General features: G+C 40.8%; 1 protein-coding gene across 5 annotated transcripts in view; it reads right to left on the bottom strand.

Moving 5' to 3' along the window:
- EVL (Enah/Vasp-like) overlaps positions 1-19,252 on the bottom strand; it is a 157,775-nt gene that overhangs the window by 79,734 nt on the left and 58,789 nt on the right. The window lies entirely within an intron of this gene.

Here is a 19,252-nt window from a genome sequence, read left to right as displayed (position 1 = left end):
GAAGGTCGGTACTATACCCCTGTACTCTCCTAACACAATATAACAGATTATATATATGACCTGTGTACATGTGTTCACTGTATATCAGATTTCTGTCCCCCACATGGGTCACTCACCCTCTGGGCATCACCCCCTGACCACAGTCCTTCTGGCCAAACAGTGGCAAGAGTCCTCAGTACAGTGGCCGCCTTAGGCTGCAGCTTCCTGGCATTGACTAATACTTGGTCCTATTAATATAACTATGCTTAGCAGCTACTTATAGCAACTCCAAAAATATTCCAGGCCGCGTCTTAGGTTTCATCACATCCTGCTTCATTCTGTATATTTCAGTGTAGGATGAAAAAAGGAAAAAAAAAACAATTTTCACGACTGAACCTGCTAAAATTACAAGTTTCTTCTACTCTTGCTTGTCTTCTAGTGGTGGCTGCTCTGCACATAGACCTCTATACTCTGCTCCTCCTGTTAACCCCTCTGTGGCCAGGTAATACAATATTCACGCTTAGCCTGCGCTCGGCTGTGCCATGGGTCAGAGCCAGCGGCGATATATCTGTACCCGGGCCAGACCACAGTCTCCAGTCTATTTCCAGGAGGCTCGGCTAGACTTTGCCTGTTTCCAGAAATTCTCCCTTTGTTTCTGCCATCTATCACAGTCACAGTTTTTTACTGGTTTGACATTTCTTGATACCTGTTCCAGGGGAAGCTGGTGGGGGGGGGTAATAACTTAGATGGCGCCTAGAAATTCCGGAATTTGAGAAAAATGAGCACTGTGATTCCAGCTCCTCAGGGGAGGGGCTATGCAGCAGAGGCCCCGCCCACGAGAAGCTGGAAAACATGAGATTACTTCAATCGACTCCAATCAATGCAAAATCTGGGTGACAACCATTAGGGCTACTATCACTACCCAGATTTCCCAGGCTCCTGCATAGTAAGGCAGCCTAATGCAGTGATACATTCTCTGTACTCTGCCTCGCTTTGCATCTAAATATAGGTGATGTATCACTGCATAACTAGGCTGCCTTACCATTCAGACACATGAGAAAGCTGGGTAATAAGTAATTACAATGAATGGCGTAACTTGAAGCAAAATCAACAGAGCCCCCAACTATCAGATTTTTTACAGTATTGATCTTCTCCAAACCTTTTGGTCCCTTTAGGCTCCAGGGCCCAAGTACAACTGCAACCCCTACATCCATTATAGTTACGTACCTAGCTGGGGTAATGGTTGTCACCTAGACTCCAACGTACAACTTTCCCAAACTCCTGAATAACAAGAAAGTCTCCTTATTCCCTGTTCTCCTATTATAGGAATAATAATATATAACATATTCCGCAGAGCTTTACAATTCCGACAATTTATAGGAAGAAATGAGCTGGGAATAATGGGATACAAGTGCTGCAGTGGTGGCCACAGGGCTACCCAGCTTTCTTATGTCATCCAAATAAAGGGCATCCTTGTCGTCGCTCCCTGTGGAGAATATCCAGGAATAGCATGAAGTCACCGGATGGCTCGCAGCCTACAAGGGACAGTAGTCGGGGAAATTCACTGGCAGATGCTACTGAAAGGCTGTAACTTGGCACAAGTCATCAGCACCAGTGTTACATTACTGTAAACCGCTATTCATCCATTACAGCGGATATTACGGCTGGCACCAGGCGGGCACCGACCAAACGACCAGAATAAGAGCCGCTCCCAAAAACAATTCTATATGTTTCTGCAATGGTAGAACAGGGGCTCATCAATCCGCAGGTTTATGACCTGTCAAATATATTCACAATCCCCCCTCCAAATAATACCAGAGCATGTAATACCAGGTTAACCCCTTTATGGGAAGCACAGAGTTGTAATGAAGGCTCCCAGCTGCAATGGTTGCAATGAAGATACCCTCCGCTGCATTCTTCTCTCTGCCGTGTTTTCCTGCAGCGCCTCTGCAGGACAAACCAGGAATAACAATCCACTCATGGTTCAATAATAGTGATCTCTGCGGCTGTATTGTTTCCATTGCCAGGATTCTCAGTGATTGCGGCTTATAAGTAGAAGACCACCACGGGATTATGACTTTGGCCTAAACATATTATTTATTTATTTTGCTCGCTTAAATAGCACCAACATATTCCCCAGCGCTGTACACAAATTCTCATTACTGTCCTCATTGGGGCTCACAATCTAAATTCACTATGTCCCAGATTCACCATGGTCGTTTCTCCAGTTTTCTGGAATAATTTGCTGTTTTTTTAGTGGCCTTAGTATTTGTGCCACTTTTTAAGTTGTCTTTCCTTTTTAAAGTGTTTGTTTTTTTGTTTTTTTCCTCAATAACTTTGCTTGTCCAGATGTTCTACAGATGACACACTCATTAGATGAGACTGGAGGAGTCTTCATTTTTGGATAATTTTGAGACAAACGGGCCACTTTTTAAAGTATTTACAACTTTTAATGTTGGAAAAGTGGTAAAAAAACATCTAAAGACAAAAATAAAGAACCTTTTTTTAGTTTGCATCAAATTCATGGACCGAGAGCGCCATTTCGAAGAATTCAGCGTAAAAAGGTCAGCGAATAAAACAAGACAGAATAAGAAAAGTGACTTCAAGAAATCACAAATAATGAATCGGGCCCTATGTCTTTAGAATGAGGCTGAAACCGTGAAAATCCACGCAAACAAGGAGAGACTAGATAGTAAGTGAGAACGGTTGAACTTAGAGAGAAATGTGTTCCTATAGGTTGTCACGTCCCTTCTCCATACTAAAAAAGTGGCATTTCCCTGCAGTGCCCCCGCAGGAGCAACAAGGTATAACACTCCACCATAATTCTATGGTATCATCATAGGGCCATAGTACTGTGCAGCAACTAGAAAAATGATTGCTGTGCGGTGCCCCTGCAGGATAGATTAGGTATAACAAGGTGATGATATAATAATAATAATCTTTATATAGTGCTAACATATTCCGCAGCGCTTTACATACATTATCGTCGCTGTCCCCATGGGGGCTCACAATCTAGATTCCCTATCAGTATGTCTTTGGAGTGTGGGAGGAAACTGGAGAACCCAGAGAAAACCCATGCAAACACAGGGAGAACATACACACTCCTTGCACACATTGTCCTTGGTGGGATTTGAACCCAGGACCCCAGTGCGGCAAGGCTGCAGTGCTAACCACTGCGCCACCGTGCCATGATATATGAAGTTTATAGTTTATGTTGCCATATTTTTATACATGGCTGATGATGTCGGCTAAGAAAAAGAGAACTAATCTATTTGCTATGCTTGCCCCAAACTTACACTTAAAGGGATACTGACATTTTATTTTGAGCATTTTCTGATCTATAAGTGACAGATATCGCATTCGCACAATAAATTACAGCCAGCAGCCGCGGCAGGACCATAATCTGCATCTTCAGAAATAATGGTCTACAATTTCCTGCCCTGTAAATCTCGCTGCCGAGACACAAGGCGCAGTCTGATTCATGATTATCAGCACTGATTACTCGAATAAACCTAAGAAATCACAGCCCGGGGGGCAACGAGCCGGGAGTCATCATATGTCCTCAATATGCACGACAATGCCAGTAACGATAACTCCATCATCAGGCTGGGAATAAAGGGTAATACAGACGATATTAATGCCGTCTCACAAAGTAATTAATATTTCTATACATTCCCTTAAGCTAAGCTACCCCCCTATGCTTATAAAGCCTGTACTGTGTGAGCGGAAATCTCACAGTATTCTCTGATATACAGCATCTGTACAGTAATTACCTCCAATCTGGGAAGCGTAGGCTTTACTAACAAGCAGAAAAATGGTGGATATAACGCTTGTGTATAACACACAATGGGATCAGTACAAGATATGCAATGTAAAAGTGACTCCACCAGCAGAATAGTGAGTGCAGCTCTGGAGTACAATATAGGATGTAACTCAGGATCAGTAATGTAATGTATGTACACAGTGACTGCACCAGCAGAATAGTGAGTGCAGCTCTGGAGTATAATACAGGATGTAACTCAGGATCAGTAACGTAATGTATGTACACAGTGACTGCACCAGCAGAATAGTGAGTGCAGCTCTGGAGTATAATACAGGATGTAACTCAGGATAAGTAATGTAATGTATGTACACAGTGACTGCACCAGCAGAATAGTGAGTGCAGCTCTGGAGTATAATACAGGATGTAACTCAGGATCAGTAATGTAATGTATGTACACAGTGACTGCACCAGCAGAATAGTGAGTGCAGCTCTGGAGTATAATACAGGATGTAACTCAGGATAAGTAATGTAATGTATGTACACAGTGACTGCACCAGCAGAATAGTGAGTGCAGCTCTGGAGTATAATACAGGATGTAACTCAGGATCAGTAATGTAATGTATGTACACAGTGACTGCACCAGCAGAATAGTGAGTGCAGCTCTGGAGTATAATCCAGGATGTAACTCAGGATCAGTTCAGGATCAGTAATGTAATGTATGTACACAGTAACTGCACCAGCAGAATAGTGAGTGCAGCTCTGGGGTATAATACAGGAGGTAACTCAGGATCAGTAATGTAATGTATGTACACAGTGACTGCACCAGCAGAATAGTGAGTGCAGCTCTGGAGTATAATACAGAATGTAACTCAGGATCAGTACAGGATCAGTAATGTAATGTATGTACACAGTGACTGCACCAGCAGAATAGTGAGTGCAGCTCTGGGGTATTATACAGGATGTAACTCAGGATCAGTACAGGATCAGTAATGTAATGTATGTACACAGTGACTGCACCAGCAGAATAGTGAGTGCAGCTCTGGGGTATTATACAGGATGTAACTCAGGATCAGTAATGTAATGTATGTACACAGTGACTACACCAGCAGAATAGTGAGTGCAGCTCTGGGGTATAATACAGGATGTAACTCAGGATCAGTAATGTAATGTATGTACACAGTGACTGCACCAGCAGAATAGTGAGTGCAGCTCTGGAGTATAATACAGGATGTAACTCAGGATCAGTACAGGATCAGTTATGTAATATATGTACACAGTGACTGCACCAGCAGAATAGTGAGTGCAGCTCTGGAGTATAATACAGGATGTAACTCAGGATCAGTAATGTAATGTATGTACACAGTGACTTCACCAGCAGAATAGTGAGTGCAGCTCTGGAGTATAATACAGGATGTAACTCAGGATCAGTAATGTAATGTATGTACACAGTGACTGCACCAGCAGAATAGTGAGTGCAGCTCTGGAGAATAATACAGCATGTAACTCAGGATCAGTAATGTAATATATGTACACAGTGACTGCACCAGCAGAATAGTGAGTGCAGCTCTGGAGTATAATACAGGATGTAACTCAGGATCAGTAATGTAATGTATGTACACAGTGACTGCACCAGCAGAATAGTGAGTGCAGCTCTGGAGTATAATACAGGATGTAACTCAGGATCAGTAATGTAATGTATGTACACAGTGACTGCACCAGCAGAATAGCGAATTCAGCCCTGGAATATAATACAGGATGAAAAAGTGAGCTACAATACCGAACAAACCTGTGAACACTGGGCACCAATATTTTAGCAAGAAAGCATTCATTCTCAACTCTTTCTGCCTTCACTGTGTATCTGGCAGGACATCTGTCGGAATTGCTTTCTAACACGCCTGTACACAGGTCTACAATACAACAAAAGCAACTCACTCTCATGAAGTTCCAACAGTCTGAAGTAAAGAAAAAAATAAAACGTTTGAGAAGACAAAAAATCTTTGTATGTCAAAAATCAGAGGTAGTACACTGGAAACATTTCTTATAGGGTACTTCCACTGATGGTCGCTAGATGGTAACAATGAAGTTATTGCCAATGACCTGCCTAGATCACTATCAATAGGGATATATTTATTAGTAATATTTTTTAAATTAGGATTTTATATGGCAGAGAACCAAATGATCTCAATCCATTGAAATGATATATTTACCAAAAAGGTTACCATAAAACAGTGTGAGCAAATATGGAGAAAAGGAAGGTAAAAATAGTCCTGTACTTCAAATGCCATTCACTCATCAGCCACTAAAGACAGAAAAGAAAATACACATACAATAAAAATCTTTCAAAGATTCTTTTTATGAATAACACTTTACATTTGAAAATGCATGTTATAAATATAAAATACAAGAATAAAGACAGAGGGCAAGAAGCTTATAATACAGTAACAACTATAATGCTGCCCCCTATGTACAAGAATATAACTACTATAATACTGGTCCTATGTACAAGAATATAACTGCTATAATACTGCTCCTATGTACAAGAATATAACTACTATAATACTGCCCCCTATGTACAAGAATATAACTACTATAATACTGCCCCCTATATACAAGAATATAACTGCTATAATACTGTCCCCTATATACAAGAATATAACTACTATAATACTGTCCTCTATGTAAAGGAATATAACTAATATAATACTGCCCCCTATGTACAAGAATATAACTACTATAATACTGCCCCCTATATACAAGAATATAACTACTATAATACTGCCCCCTATATACAAGAATATAACTACTATAATACTGTCCTCTATGTAAAGGAATATAACTACTATAAAACTGCCCCCTATGTACAACAATATAACTACTATAATACTGTCCCCCTATGTACAAGAATATAACTACTATAATACTGCTCCTATGTACAACAATATAACTACTATAATACTGCTCCTATGTACAAGAATATAACTACTATAATACTGTCCTCTATGTAAAGGAATATAACTAATATAATACTGCCCCCAATGTACAAGAATATAACTACTATAATACTGTCCTCTATGTAAAGGAATATAACTAATATAATACTGCCCCCTATGTACAAGAATATAACTACTATAATACTGCCCCCTACATACAAGAATATAACTACTATAATACTGTCCTCTATGTAAAGGAATATAACTAATATAATACTGCCCCCTATGTACAAGAATATAACTACAATAATACTGCCTCCCTATGGACAAGAATAAAACTTCTATAATACTGCTCCTATGTACAAGACTATAACTACTATAATACTGCCCCTATGTACAAGAATATAACTACTTTAATACTGCCCCTATGTACAAGAATATAACTACTATAATACTGCTCCCTATGGACAAGAATATAACTACTATAATACTGCCCTCTATGTACAAGAATATAACTACTATAATACTGCTCTTATGTACAAGAATATAACTACTATAATACTGTCCTCTATGTAAAGGAATATAACTACTATAATACTGCCCCCTATGTACAACAATATAACTACTATAATACTGTCCCCCTATATACAAGAATATAACTACTATAATACTGCTCCTATGTACAACAATATAACTACTATAATACTGCTCCTATGTACAAGAATATAACTACTATAATACTGCCCCTGTTTACAAGAATATAACTACTATAATACGGCTCCTATGTACAAGAATATAACTACTATAATACTGCCCCTATTTACAAGAATATAACTACTATAATACTGCTCCTATGTACAAGAATATAACTACTATAATACTGCACCCTATGTACAAGAATATAACTACTACAATACTGCCCATTATATACAAGAATATAACTACTATAATACTGCTCCTATGTAAAAGAATATAACTACTATAATACTGCCCCCTTTGTACAAGAATATAACTACTATAATACTGCACCCTATGTACAAAAATATAACTACTACAATACTGCCCATTATATACAAGAATATAACTACTATAATACTGCTCCTATGTACAAGAATATAACTACTATAATACTGCTACCTATGAACAAGAATATAACTACTATAATACTGCCCCCTATGTACAAGAATATAACTACTATAATACTGCCCCCTATGTACAAGAATATAACTACTATAATACTGCTCCTATGTACAAGAATATAACTACTATAATACTGCCCCAATGTACAAGAATATAACAACTATAATACTGCCCCTATGTACAAGAATATAACTACTATAATACTGCCTCCCTATGTACAAGAATATAACTACTTTAATACTGCCCCTATGTACAAGAATATAACTACTTTAATACTGCCTCCCTATGGACAAGAATATAGCTACTATAATACTGCCCCTATGTACAAGAATATAACTACTATAATACTGCTCCTATGTGCAAGAATATAACTACTATAATACTGCTACCTATGAACAAGAATATAACTACTATAATACTGCCCCCTATGTACAAGAATATAACTACTATAATACTGCCCCCTATGTACAAGAATATAACTACTATAATACTGCTACCTATGAACAAGAATATAACTACTATAATACTGCCCCCTATGTACAAGAATATAACTACTATAATACTGCCCCCTATGTACAAGAATATAACTACTATAATACTGCCCCTATGTACAAGAATATAACTACTTTAATACTGCCCCTATGTACAAGAATATAACTACTATAATACTGCTCCCTATGGACAAGAATATAACTACTATAATACTGCCCTCTATGTACAAGAATATAACTACTATAATACTGCTCTTATGTACAAGAATATAACTACTATAATACTGTCCTCTATGTAAAGGAATATAACTACTATAATACTGCCCCCTATGTACAACAATATAACTACTATAATACTGTCCCCCTATATACAAGAATATAACTACTATAATACTGCTCCTATGTACAACAATATAACTACTATAATACTGCTCCTATGTACAAGAATATAACTACTATAATACTGCCCCTGTTTACAAGAATATAACTACTATAATACGGCTCCTATGTACAAGAATATAACTACTATAATACTGCCCCTATTTACAAGAATATAACTACTATAATACTGCTCCTATGTACAAGAATATAACTACTATAATACTGCACCCTATGTACAAGAATATAACTACTACAATACTGCCCATTATATACAAGAATATAACTACTATAATACTGCTCCTATGTAAAAGAATATAACTACTATAATACTGCCCCCTTTGTACAAGAATATAACTACTATAATACTGCACCCTATGTACAAAAATATAACTACTACAATACTGCCCATTATATACAAGAATATAACTACTATAATACTGCTCCTATGTACAAGAATATAACTACTATAATACTGCTACCTATGAACAAGAATATAACTACTATAATACTGCCCCCTATGTACAAGAATATAACTACTATAATACTGCCCCCTATGTACAAGAATATAACTACTATAATACTGCTCCTATGTACAAGAATATAACTACTATAATACTGCCCCAATGTACAAGAATATAACAACTATAATACTGCCCCTATGTACAAGAATATAACTACTATAATACTGCCTCCCTATGTACAAGAATATAACTACTTTAATACTGCCCCTATGTACAAGAATATAACTACTTTAATACTGCCTCCCTATGGACAAGAATATAGCTACTATAATACTGCCCCTATGTACAAGAATATAACTACTATAATACTGCTCCTATGTGCAAGAATATAACTACTATAATACTTCCCCTATGGACAAGAATATAACTTCTATAATACTACCCCCTATGTACAAGAATATAACTACTTTAATACTGCCCCTATGTACAAGAATATAACTACTATAATACTGCTCCCTATGGACAAGAATATAACTACTATAATACTGCCCCCTATGTAGAAGAATATAACTACTATAATACTGCTCTTATGTAGAAGAATATAACTACTATAATACTGCCCCTATGTAAAGGAATATAACTACTATAATACTGCCCCCTATGTACAAGAATATAACTACTATAATACTGTCCTCCTATGTACAAGAATATAACTACTATAATACTGCTCCTATGTACAAGAATATAACTACTATAATACTGCCCCTATGTACAAGAATATAACTACTATAATACTGCCTCCCTATGGACAAGAATATAACTTCTATAATACTGCTCCTATGTACAAGAATATAACTACTATAATACTGCCCCCTATGTACAAGAATATAACTACTATAATACTGCCCCTATGTACAAGAATATAACTACTATAATACTGCTCCCTATGGACAAGAATATAACTACTATAATACTGCCCCCTATGTAGAAGAATATAACTACTATAATACTGCTCTTATGTACAAGAATATAACTACTATAATACTGTCCTCTATGTAAAGGAATATAACTACTATAATACTGCTCCCTATGTACAACAATATAACTACTATAATACTGTCCCCCTATGTACAAGAATATAACTACTATAATACTGCTCCTATGTACAAGAATATAACTACTATAATACTGCCCCCTATGTACAAGAATATAACTACTCTAATACTGCTCCGGTGTACAAGAATATAACTACTATAATACTGCTCCTACGTACTGTAGTATCGGCGTCTCTGCTCCCTGACAGGCAGAGACGTCGTCTCTCTTACCGCCGAGCTCCCCGCCCGGCGTCCTCTGGCGCTCCTGCATCTGCTGCTGCCGCCGCGCGCAGCTTCCCGGGCACTGTGCTTAGGGCGCCCGCTCCCTCCCTCTTAAAGGGGCCGCGCCCGCCGTCCTAAGGAGTCCCCGGCCAATGGCCAGAGGACCTCCCATATAAAAGGCACCTCCTCCAAAATGGAGGAGCCCGTGCGAGGTTGTAGCTTTGTGTGTTAAACTCTGCGTCAGCCCTCAGGTCCCGCTGCCAGCCTGACTACCAGTCCAGCCCGCCAGCCTGATTACCAGTCCAGCCCGCCAGCCTGACTACAAGTCCGGTCCGCCTGCCTGACTACAAGTCCAGTCCGCCAGCCTGACTACCAGTCCAGTCCGCCAGCCTGACTACCAGTCCTGTCCGCCAGCTTGTCTACTCTCCAGCCCGACAGTCTGTCTACAGTCCAGTCCGCCAGTCTGTCTATGGGCCTTGCCTGCCTGCTTACCTGGAAGCAACTGCCTGTTACCTGCCGTGCCTACCAGCCAGCCTACCTGGAGGCTCCTGCTTGTTAACTGCCGTGTCTGCCAGTCCGTCTACCCGGATCACCCGTCAGCCTGCCTCCCGTACTCATCTGCTGTACCGGTCAGTCCCTGCCTTCTGACCCGTGGGAGTCACTTTCTCTCATACAAGGTCGGTCCCAGAGTAGCACCTGGTCCCTCTGCTAGGTCCTTCCCTGGTCACGGAGTCGATTGAACAACCGTACGACCTTGGTCGGTCCGAGTTGATACCTAGTTACGCCCCTGTGGTCCCTCCTTGCACCGCAGCACAGAGGTTCCACCACCCGGATTCGTAACAGGTACAAGAATATAACTACTATAATACTGCCCCTATGTGCAAGAATATAACTACTATAATACTGCTCCTATGTACAAGAATATAGCTACTATAATACTGCCCCCTATGTACAAGAATATAACTACTATAATACTGCTCACTATGTACAAGAATATAACTACTATAATACTGCTACCTTATGTACAAGAACATAACTAATATAATACTGCACCTATGTACAAGAATATAACTACTTTAATACTGCCCCCTATGTACAAGAATATAACTACTATAATACTGCTCCTAGGTACAAGAATATAACTACTATAATACTGGTCACTATGTACAAGAATATAACTACTATAATACTGCTCCCTTATGTACAAGAATATAACTACTATAATACTGCCCCTATGTACAAGAATATAACTACTATAATACTGCCCCTATGTGCAAGAATATAACTACTATAATACTGACCCCTATGTACAAGAATATAACTACTATAATACTGCCCCTATGTACAAGAATATAACTACTATAATACTGCTCACTATGTACAAGAATATAACTACTATAATACTGCCCCCTACGTACAAGAAGATAACTACTATAATACTGACCCCTATGTACAAGAATATAACTACTATAATACTGCTCCTATGTACAATAATATAACTACTACAATACTGCTCCCATGTACAAGAATATAACTACTATAATACTGCTCCTATGTACAACAATATAACTACTATAATACTGCCCCCTATGTACACGAATATAACTACTATAATACTGCCCTCTATGTACAAGAATATAACTACTATAATACTGCTCCCTATGTACACGAATATAACTACTATAATACTGCCCTCTATGTACAAGAATATAACTACTATAATACTGCTCCCTATGTACAAGAATATAACTACTATAATACTGCTCCTATGTACAAGAATATAACTACTATAATACTGCTCCTATGTACAAGAATATAACTACTATAATACTGCCCCCTATGTACATGAATATAACTACTATAATACTGCCCTCTATGTCAGGGGCGGACCTACTGCCCGTGCAGCCGGTTCATTGAACGGGGGCCCCCGAGGGAGAAGGGGCCCCTCCAGCCTCCAGCAGGGCCGCCATCAGGGCATGACTGCCCTGACTCCAGCATGGGGCCCGGCCGGTCGGGGCCCCCTCGGGGCCCCCCTCTTGTGCGTCTCCTCATGGGGCCCCCCGCAGGACCCCCCGCCGTCACATGACCGGAGATGTCCCTGCGCTCAGCATGTGCCCCCGGCCCCATGCTGAGCGCAGAGACATCTCCGGTCATGTGACGGCGCCGGCACAATACTTACCCCTACCTGTGCCTTCGCAGCGTCTTCTGCGTCCTCTGACTGTGAAGTCTCAGGTCAGAGGGCGCGGTGATGTCTTTACACCGCGCGTGCTCTCTCCTGACCTGTCACAGTGCAGAGCGGGAAGACGCGGGCGACGCTGGGGTCCGGAGCAGCGACAGCAGCAGGTAAGAAGTGAGGTGAGTATTGGATTTTTTTATTTTTTTCATGTATGGGGGCATGGGGCATTATATGGGTGGGGGGTGACATCCTGCATGGGGCATTATATGGGGTGGGGGTGACATCCTGCATGGGGCATTATAGGGGGTGGGGGGGTGACATCCTGCATGGGGCATTATAAGGGAGGGGGGGGTGACATCCTGCATGGGGCATTATATGAGGGGGATGACATACTGCATGGGGCATTATAAGAGGGGAAGGGGGGAAGTGACGTCCTGCATGGGGCATTATAAGGGAGGGGGTGTGACATCCTGCATGGGGCATTATAAGAGGGGGAGGGGGGAATTGACATCCTGCATGGGGGCATTATATGGGGGTGGGGAGAGGGGGGAATTGACATCCTGCAAGGGGGCATTATATGGGGGTGGGGGTGTGTGACATCCGGCATGGGGCATTATAAGAGGGGAAGGGGGGAAGTGACATCCTGCATGGAGCATTATAAGAGGGGGAGGGGGGAATTGACATACTGCATCGGGCATTATATGGGGGAGGGCGGAATTGACATCCTGCATGGGGCATTATATGGGGGAGGGGAGAATTGACATCCTGCATGGGGGCATTATATGGGGGTGGGGGGTGTGTGACATCCTGCATGGGGCATTATAAGAGGGGAAGGGGGGAAGTGACATCCTGCATGGGGAATTATAAGAGGGGAAGGGGGGAAGTGACATCCTGCATGAGGCATTATAAGGGAGGGGGGTGTGACATCCTGCATGGGGCATTATAAGAGGGGGAGGGGGGAATTGACATCCTGCATGGGGCATTATATGGGGGTGGGGGGGGAGTGTGACATTCTGCATGGGGCATTATATGGGGGTGGGGGGGAGTGTGACATCCTGCATGGTGCATTATAAGAGGGGAAGGGGGGAAGTGACATCCTGCATGGGGCATTATAAGAGTGGAAGGGGGGAAGTGACATCCTGCATGGGGCATTATAAGAGGGGAAGGGGGGAAGCGACATCCTGCATGGGGCATTACCAGAGAGGGGGTGTGACATCCTGCATGGGGCATTATAAGAGGGGGAGGGGGGAATTGGCATCCTGCATGGGGCATTATAAGGAGGGTGGGTGTGTGACATACTGCATGGGGCATTATAAGGAGGGGGGGTGTGTGACCTCCTGCATGGCGCATTATAAGGGCGGGGGTGGTCTGACATACTGCATGGGGCATTGAAAAGGGGGGAAGTGACATCCTGCATGGGGCATTTTATGGGGGGTAGAGGTGACATCCTGCATGGGGCTTTAAAAGGGGGGTGTCATCCTGCATGGGGCATTATAAGTGGGGAACAGTCTGCAAGGAGTGTTACATAAGGGCCAATATTCTGTATGGAGCGTTATATGGGGGTCAGTATTCTGTATGGAGCGTTATATGGGGGACAGTATTCTGTATGGAGCGTTATATGGGGGCCAGTATTCTGTATGGAGCGTTATATGGGGGCCAGTATTCTGTATGGAGCGCTATATGGGGGCCAGTATTCTGTATGAAGCGTTATATGGGGGTCAGTATTCTGTATGGAGCATTTTATGGGGGCCAGTATCCTGTATGCAGTGTTATATGGGGACCAGTATCCTGTATTGAGCATTATATGGGGAGCAGTATCCTGTATGGAGCATTATATGGGGACCAGTATCCTGTATGGAGCATTATATGGTGCCCATAATACTGTATGGAGGACTATACTGTCCGGTCTGCACTGTACGCTGTGAGGATTCGCCGGTTTCTGAGCTATTGTAGAATTTACAATAGATATCGCTCGTGTAATGGGGCATTATAAGGGGGGGGGAACAGCCTGCATGGAGCGTTATATGGGGGCCAATATTCTGTATGGAGCGTTATATGGGGGTCAGTATTCTGTATGGAGCGTTATATGGCGGACAGTATTCTGTATGGAGCGTTATATGGCGGACAGTATTCTGTATGCAGTGTTACATGGGGACCAGTATCCTGTATGGAGCGTTATATGGGGACCAGTATCCTGTATGGAGCATTATAAGGGGTCAGAATCCTGTATGGAGCATTATATGGTGCCCATAATACTGTATGGAGGACTATACTGTCTGGTCTGCACTGTGCGCTGAGGATATCGCTCATGTAATGTAGTAAGTGAAATCTTTGGCATTGTACTATATATATATATTTCTCTGTGGTATCTGTGCATCATGAATCATGGTATGTGTTAAAGGGGCCACTGAAACTCTGTCGCCTAGGGCCCACAAAAACCTGGAGCCGGCCCTGGGGGTAAGTATAACAAGTTTTATTTTTTTTAAATACAATTAATTAACTAGGAGTGGGGGGAATAAGAGATGCACGGGGGGGGGGGGGGGGCCTTCATGCCCCCTATGAAGGGCAGGGGCCCCCCAAAAAAATTCTTGCACAGGGGCCCACTACAGTCTGTGTCCGCCCCTGCTCTATGTACAAGAATATAACTATGATAATACTGTCCCTATGTACAAGAATATAACTACTGTAATACTGCTCCTATGTACAAGAATATAACTCCTATAATACTGCCCCCTATGTACAAGAATATAACTACTATAATACTGCCCCTATGTACAAGAATATAACTACTATAATACTGCTCCTATGTACAAGAATATAACTACTATAATACTGCCCCTATGTACAAGAATATAACTACTATAATACTGCCCCTATGTACAAGAATATAACTACTATAATACTGCCCCTATGTACAAGAATATAACTACTATAATACTGCCCCTATGTACAAGAATATAACTACTATAATACTGCCCCCTATATACAAGATTAGAACTACTATAATACTGCTCCCTATGTACAAGAATATAACTACTGTAATACTGCCCCCTATGTACAAGAATATAACTACTATAATACTGCCCCCTATGTACAAGAATATAACTACTATAATGCTGCTCCTATGTACAAGAATATAACTACTATAATACTGCTCCTATGTACAAGAATATAACTACTATAATACTGCCCCCTATGTGCAAGAATATAACTACTATAATACTGCCCCCTATGTACAAGAATATAACTACTATAATACTGCCCCCTATGTACAAGAATATAACTACTATAATACTGCTCCTATGTACAAGAATATAACTACTATAATACTGCCCCCTATGTACAAGAATATAACTACTATAATACTGTCCCCTATGTACAAGAATATAACTACTATAATACTGCCCCCTATGTACAAGAATATAACTACTATAATACTGCTCCTATGTACAAGAATATAACTACTATAATACTGCCCCCTATGTACAAGAATATAACTAACATAATACTGTCCCCTATGTACAAGAATATAACTACTATAATACTGCCCCCTATGTACAAGAATATAACTACTATAATACTGCCCCCTATGTACAAGAATATAACTACTATAATACTGCCCCCATGTACAAGAATATAACTACTATAATACTGCTTCTGTGTATAAATAATCGCTATAATAATGAGTGACATATTAGCAGGAATGGCATTTATGATGTATTTTAAAATGGTAAACCGATAATTCAGACTTGTAAGGAACTAGGTAACAACCACAATATGATTCTTACTCAAACTTTGACAACTATGTAATATTCTCAGTATTTTCTTCTCACTGACATAACCGACAAACCAAGACCTCGGCACCTTCTCAGCAGAACTGATGCAGCTTCTTAACCAGTGTCACAAACCGCAGTTCCTGTCCTAAACCTGAATGTTAACATTGTCATATTTTCCATAATAAACTTTTAGTTATTTTATATTTTAGTATTTACAGTTCACATATCATTTACATTTTGAAAAAGTTTAGAAAAAGAACTAAAAAACAATGCATATATATTGTGTATTGCTTAAAGTGCATAACATTTACTGGCTTAATACAGATCTGATCTACCGAAAGGGTTGTGCTCCAGATGGATCTTTAAGAGTGCAGCTCAGTACAGGATCAGTACTGTAATGTATGTACACAGTGACTGCACCAGCAGAATAGTGAGTGCAGCTCTGGAGTATAATACAGGAGGTAACTCAGGATCAGTACTGGATCAGTAATGTAATGTATGTACACAGTGACTGCACCAGCAGAATAGTGAGTGCTGCTCTGGAGTATAATACAGGATGTAACTCAGGATCAGTAATGTAATGTATGTACACAGTGACTGCACCAGCAGAATAGTGAGTGCAGCTCTGGAGTGTAATACAGGAGGTAACTCAGGATCAGTAATGTAATGTAATGTATGTACACAGTGATTGCACCAGCAGAATAGTGAGTGCAGCTCTGGAGTATAATACAGGAGGTAACTCAGGATCAGTAATGTAATGCATGTACACAGTGACTGCACCAGCAGAATAGTGAGTGCAGCTCTGGAGTATAATACAGGAGGTAACTTAGGATCAGTACAGGATCAGTAATGTAATGAATGTACACAGTGACAGCACCAGCAGAATAGTGAGTGCAGCTCTGGAGAATAATACAGGATGTAACTCCGGATCAGTAATGTAATGTATGTACACAGTGACTGCACCAGCAGAATAGTGAGTGCAGCTCTGGAGTATAATACAGGATGTAACTCAGGATCAGTACAGGATCAGTAATGTAATGTATGTACACAGTGACTGCACCAGCAGAATAGTGAGTGCAGCTCTGGAGTATAATACAGGATGTAACTCAGGATCAGTACAGGATCAGTAATGTAATGTATGTACACAGTGACAGCACCAGCAGAATAGTGAGTGCAGCTCTGGAGTATAATACAGGATGTAACTCAGGATCAGTACAGGATCAGTAATGTAATGTATGTACACAGTGACTGCACCAGCAGAATAGTGAGTGCAGCTCTGCAGTATAATACAGGATGTAACTCAGGATCAGTACAGAATCAGTAATGTAATGTATGTACACAGTGACTGCACCAGCAGAATAGGAAGTGCAGCTCTGGAGAATAATACAGGATGTAACTCAGGATCAGTACAGGATCAGTAATGTAATGTATGTACACAGTGACTGCACCAGCAGAATAGTGAGTGCAGCTCTGCAGTATAATACAGGATGTAACTCAGGATCAGTACAGAATCAGTAATGTAATGTATGTACACAGTGACTGCACCAGCAGAATAGGAAGTGCAGCTCTGGGGTATAATACAGGATGTAACTCAGGGTCAGTAATGTAATGTATGTATACAGTGACTGCACCAGCAGAATAGTGAGTGCAGCTCTGGAGAATAATACAGGAGGTAACTCAGGATCAGTACAGAATCAGTAATGTAATGTATGTACACAGTGACTGCACCAGCAGAATAGTGAGTGCAGCTATGGAGTATAATACAGGATGTAACTCAGGATCAGTAATGTAATGTATGTACACAGTGACTGCACCAGCAGAATAGTGAGTGCAGCTCTGCAGTATAATACAGGATGTAACTCCGGATCAGTAATGTAATGTATGTACACAGTGACTGCACCAGCAGAATAGTGAGTGCAGCTCTGGAGTATAATACAGGATGTAACTCAGGATCAGTAATGTAATGTATGTACACAGTGACTGCACCAGCAGAATAATGAGTGCAGCTCTGGAGTATAATACAGGATGTAACTCAGGATCAGTACAGGATCAGTAATGTAATGTATGTACACAGTGACTGCACCAGCAGAATAGTGAGTGCAGCTCTGGAGTATAATACAGGATGTAACTCTAGATCAGTACAGGATCAGTAACGTAATGTATGTACACGGTGATTGCACAAGCAGAATAGTGAGTGCAGCTCTGGAGTATAATACAAGATGTAACTCAGGATCAGTAATGTAATGTATGTACACAGTGACTGCACCAGCAGAATAGTGAGTGCAGCTCTGGAGTATAATACAGGATGTAACTCTAGATCAGTACAGGATCAGTAACGTAATGTATGTACACGGTGATTGCACAAGCAGAATAGTGAGTGCAGCTCTGGAGTATAATACAAGATGTAACTCAAGATCAGTAATGTAATGTATGTACACAGTGACTGCACCAGCAGAATAGTGAGTGCAGCTCTGGAGTATAATACAAGATGTAACTCAGGATCAGTAATGTAATGTATGTACACAGTGACTGCACCAGCAGAATAGTGAGTGCAGCTCTGGAGTATAATACAAGATGTAACTCAGGATCAGTAATGTAATGTATGTACACAGTGACTGCACCAGCAGAATAGTGAGTGCAGCTCTGGAGTATAATACAGGATGTAACTCAGGATCAGTAATGTAATGTATGTACACAGTGACTGCACCAGCAGAATAGGGAGTGCAGCTCTGGAGTATAATACCGGAGGTAACTCAGGATCAGTACAGGATAAGTAATGTAATGTATGTACACAGTGACTGCACCAGCAGAATAGTGAGTGCAGCTCTGGAAGATAATA

The sequence above is a fragment of the Phyllobates terribilis genome, unplaced genomic scaffold (assembly GCF_046119375.1).
Source record: "Phyllobates terribilis strain yellow unplaced genomic scaffold, ASM4611937v1 Scaffold_7__3_contigs__length_470593459, whole genome shotgun sequence".
Lineage (NCBI taxonomy): Eukaryota > Metazoa > Chordata > Amphibia > Anura > Dendrobatidae > Phyllobates > Phyllobates terribilis.
This window is presented reverse-complemented; position numbering and strand designations above follow the sequence as displayed.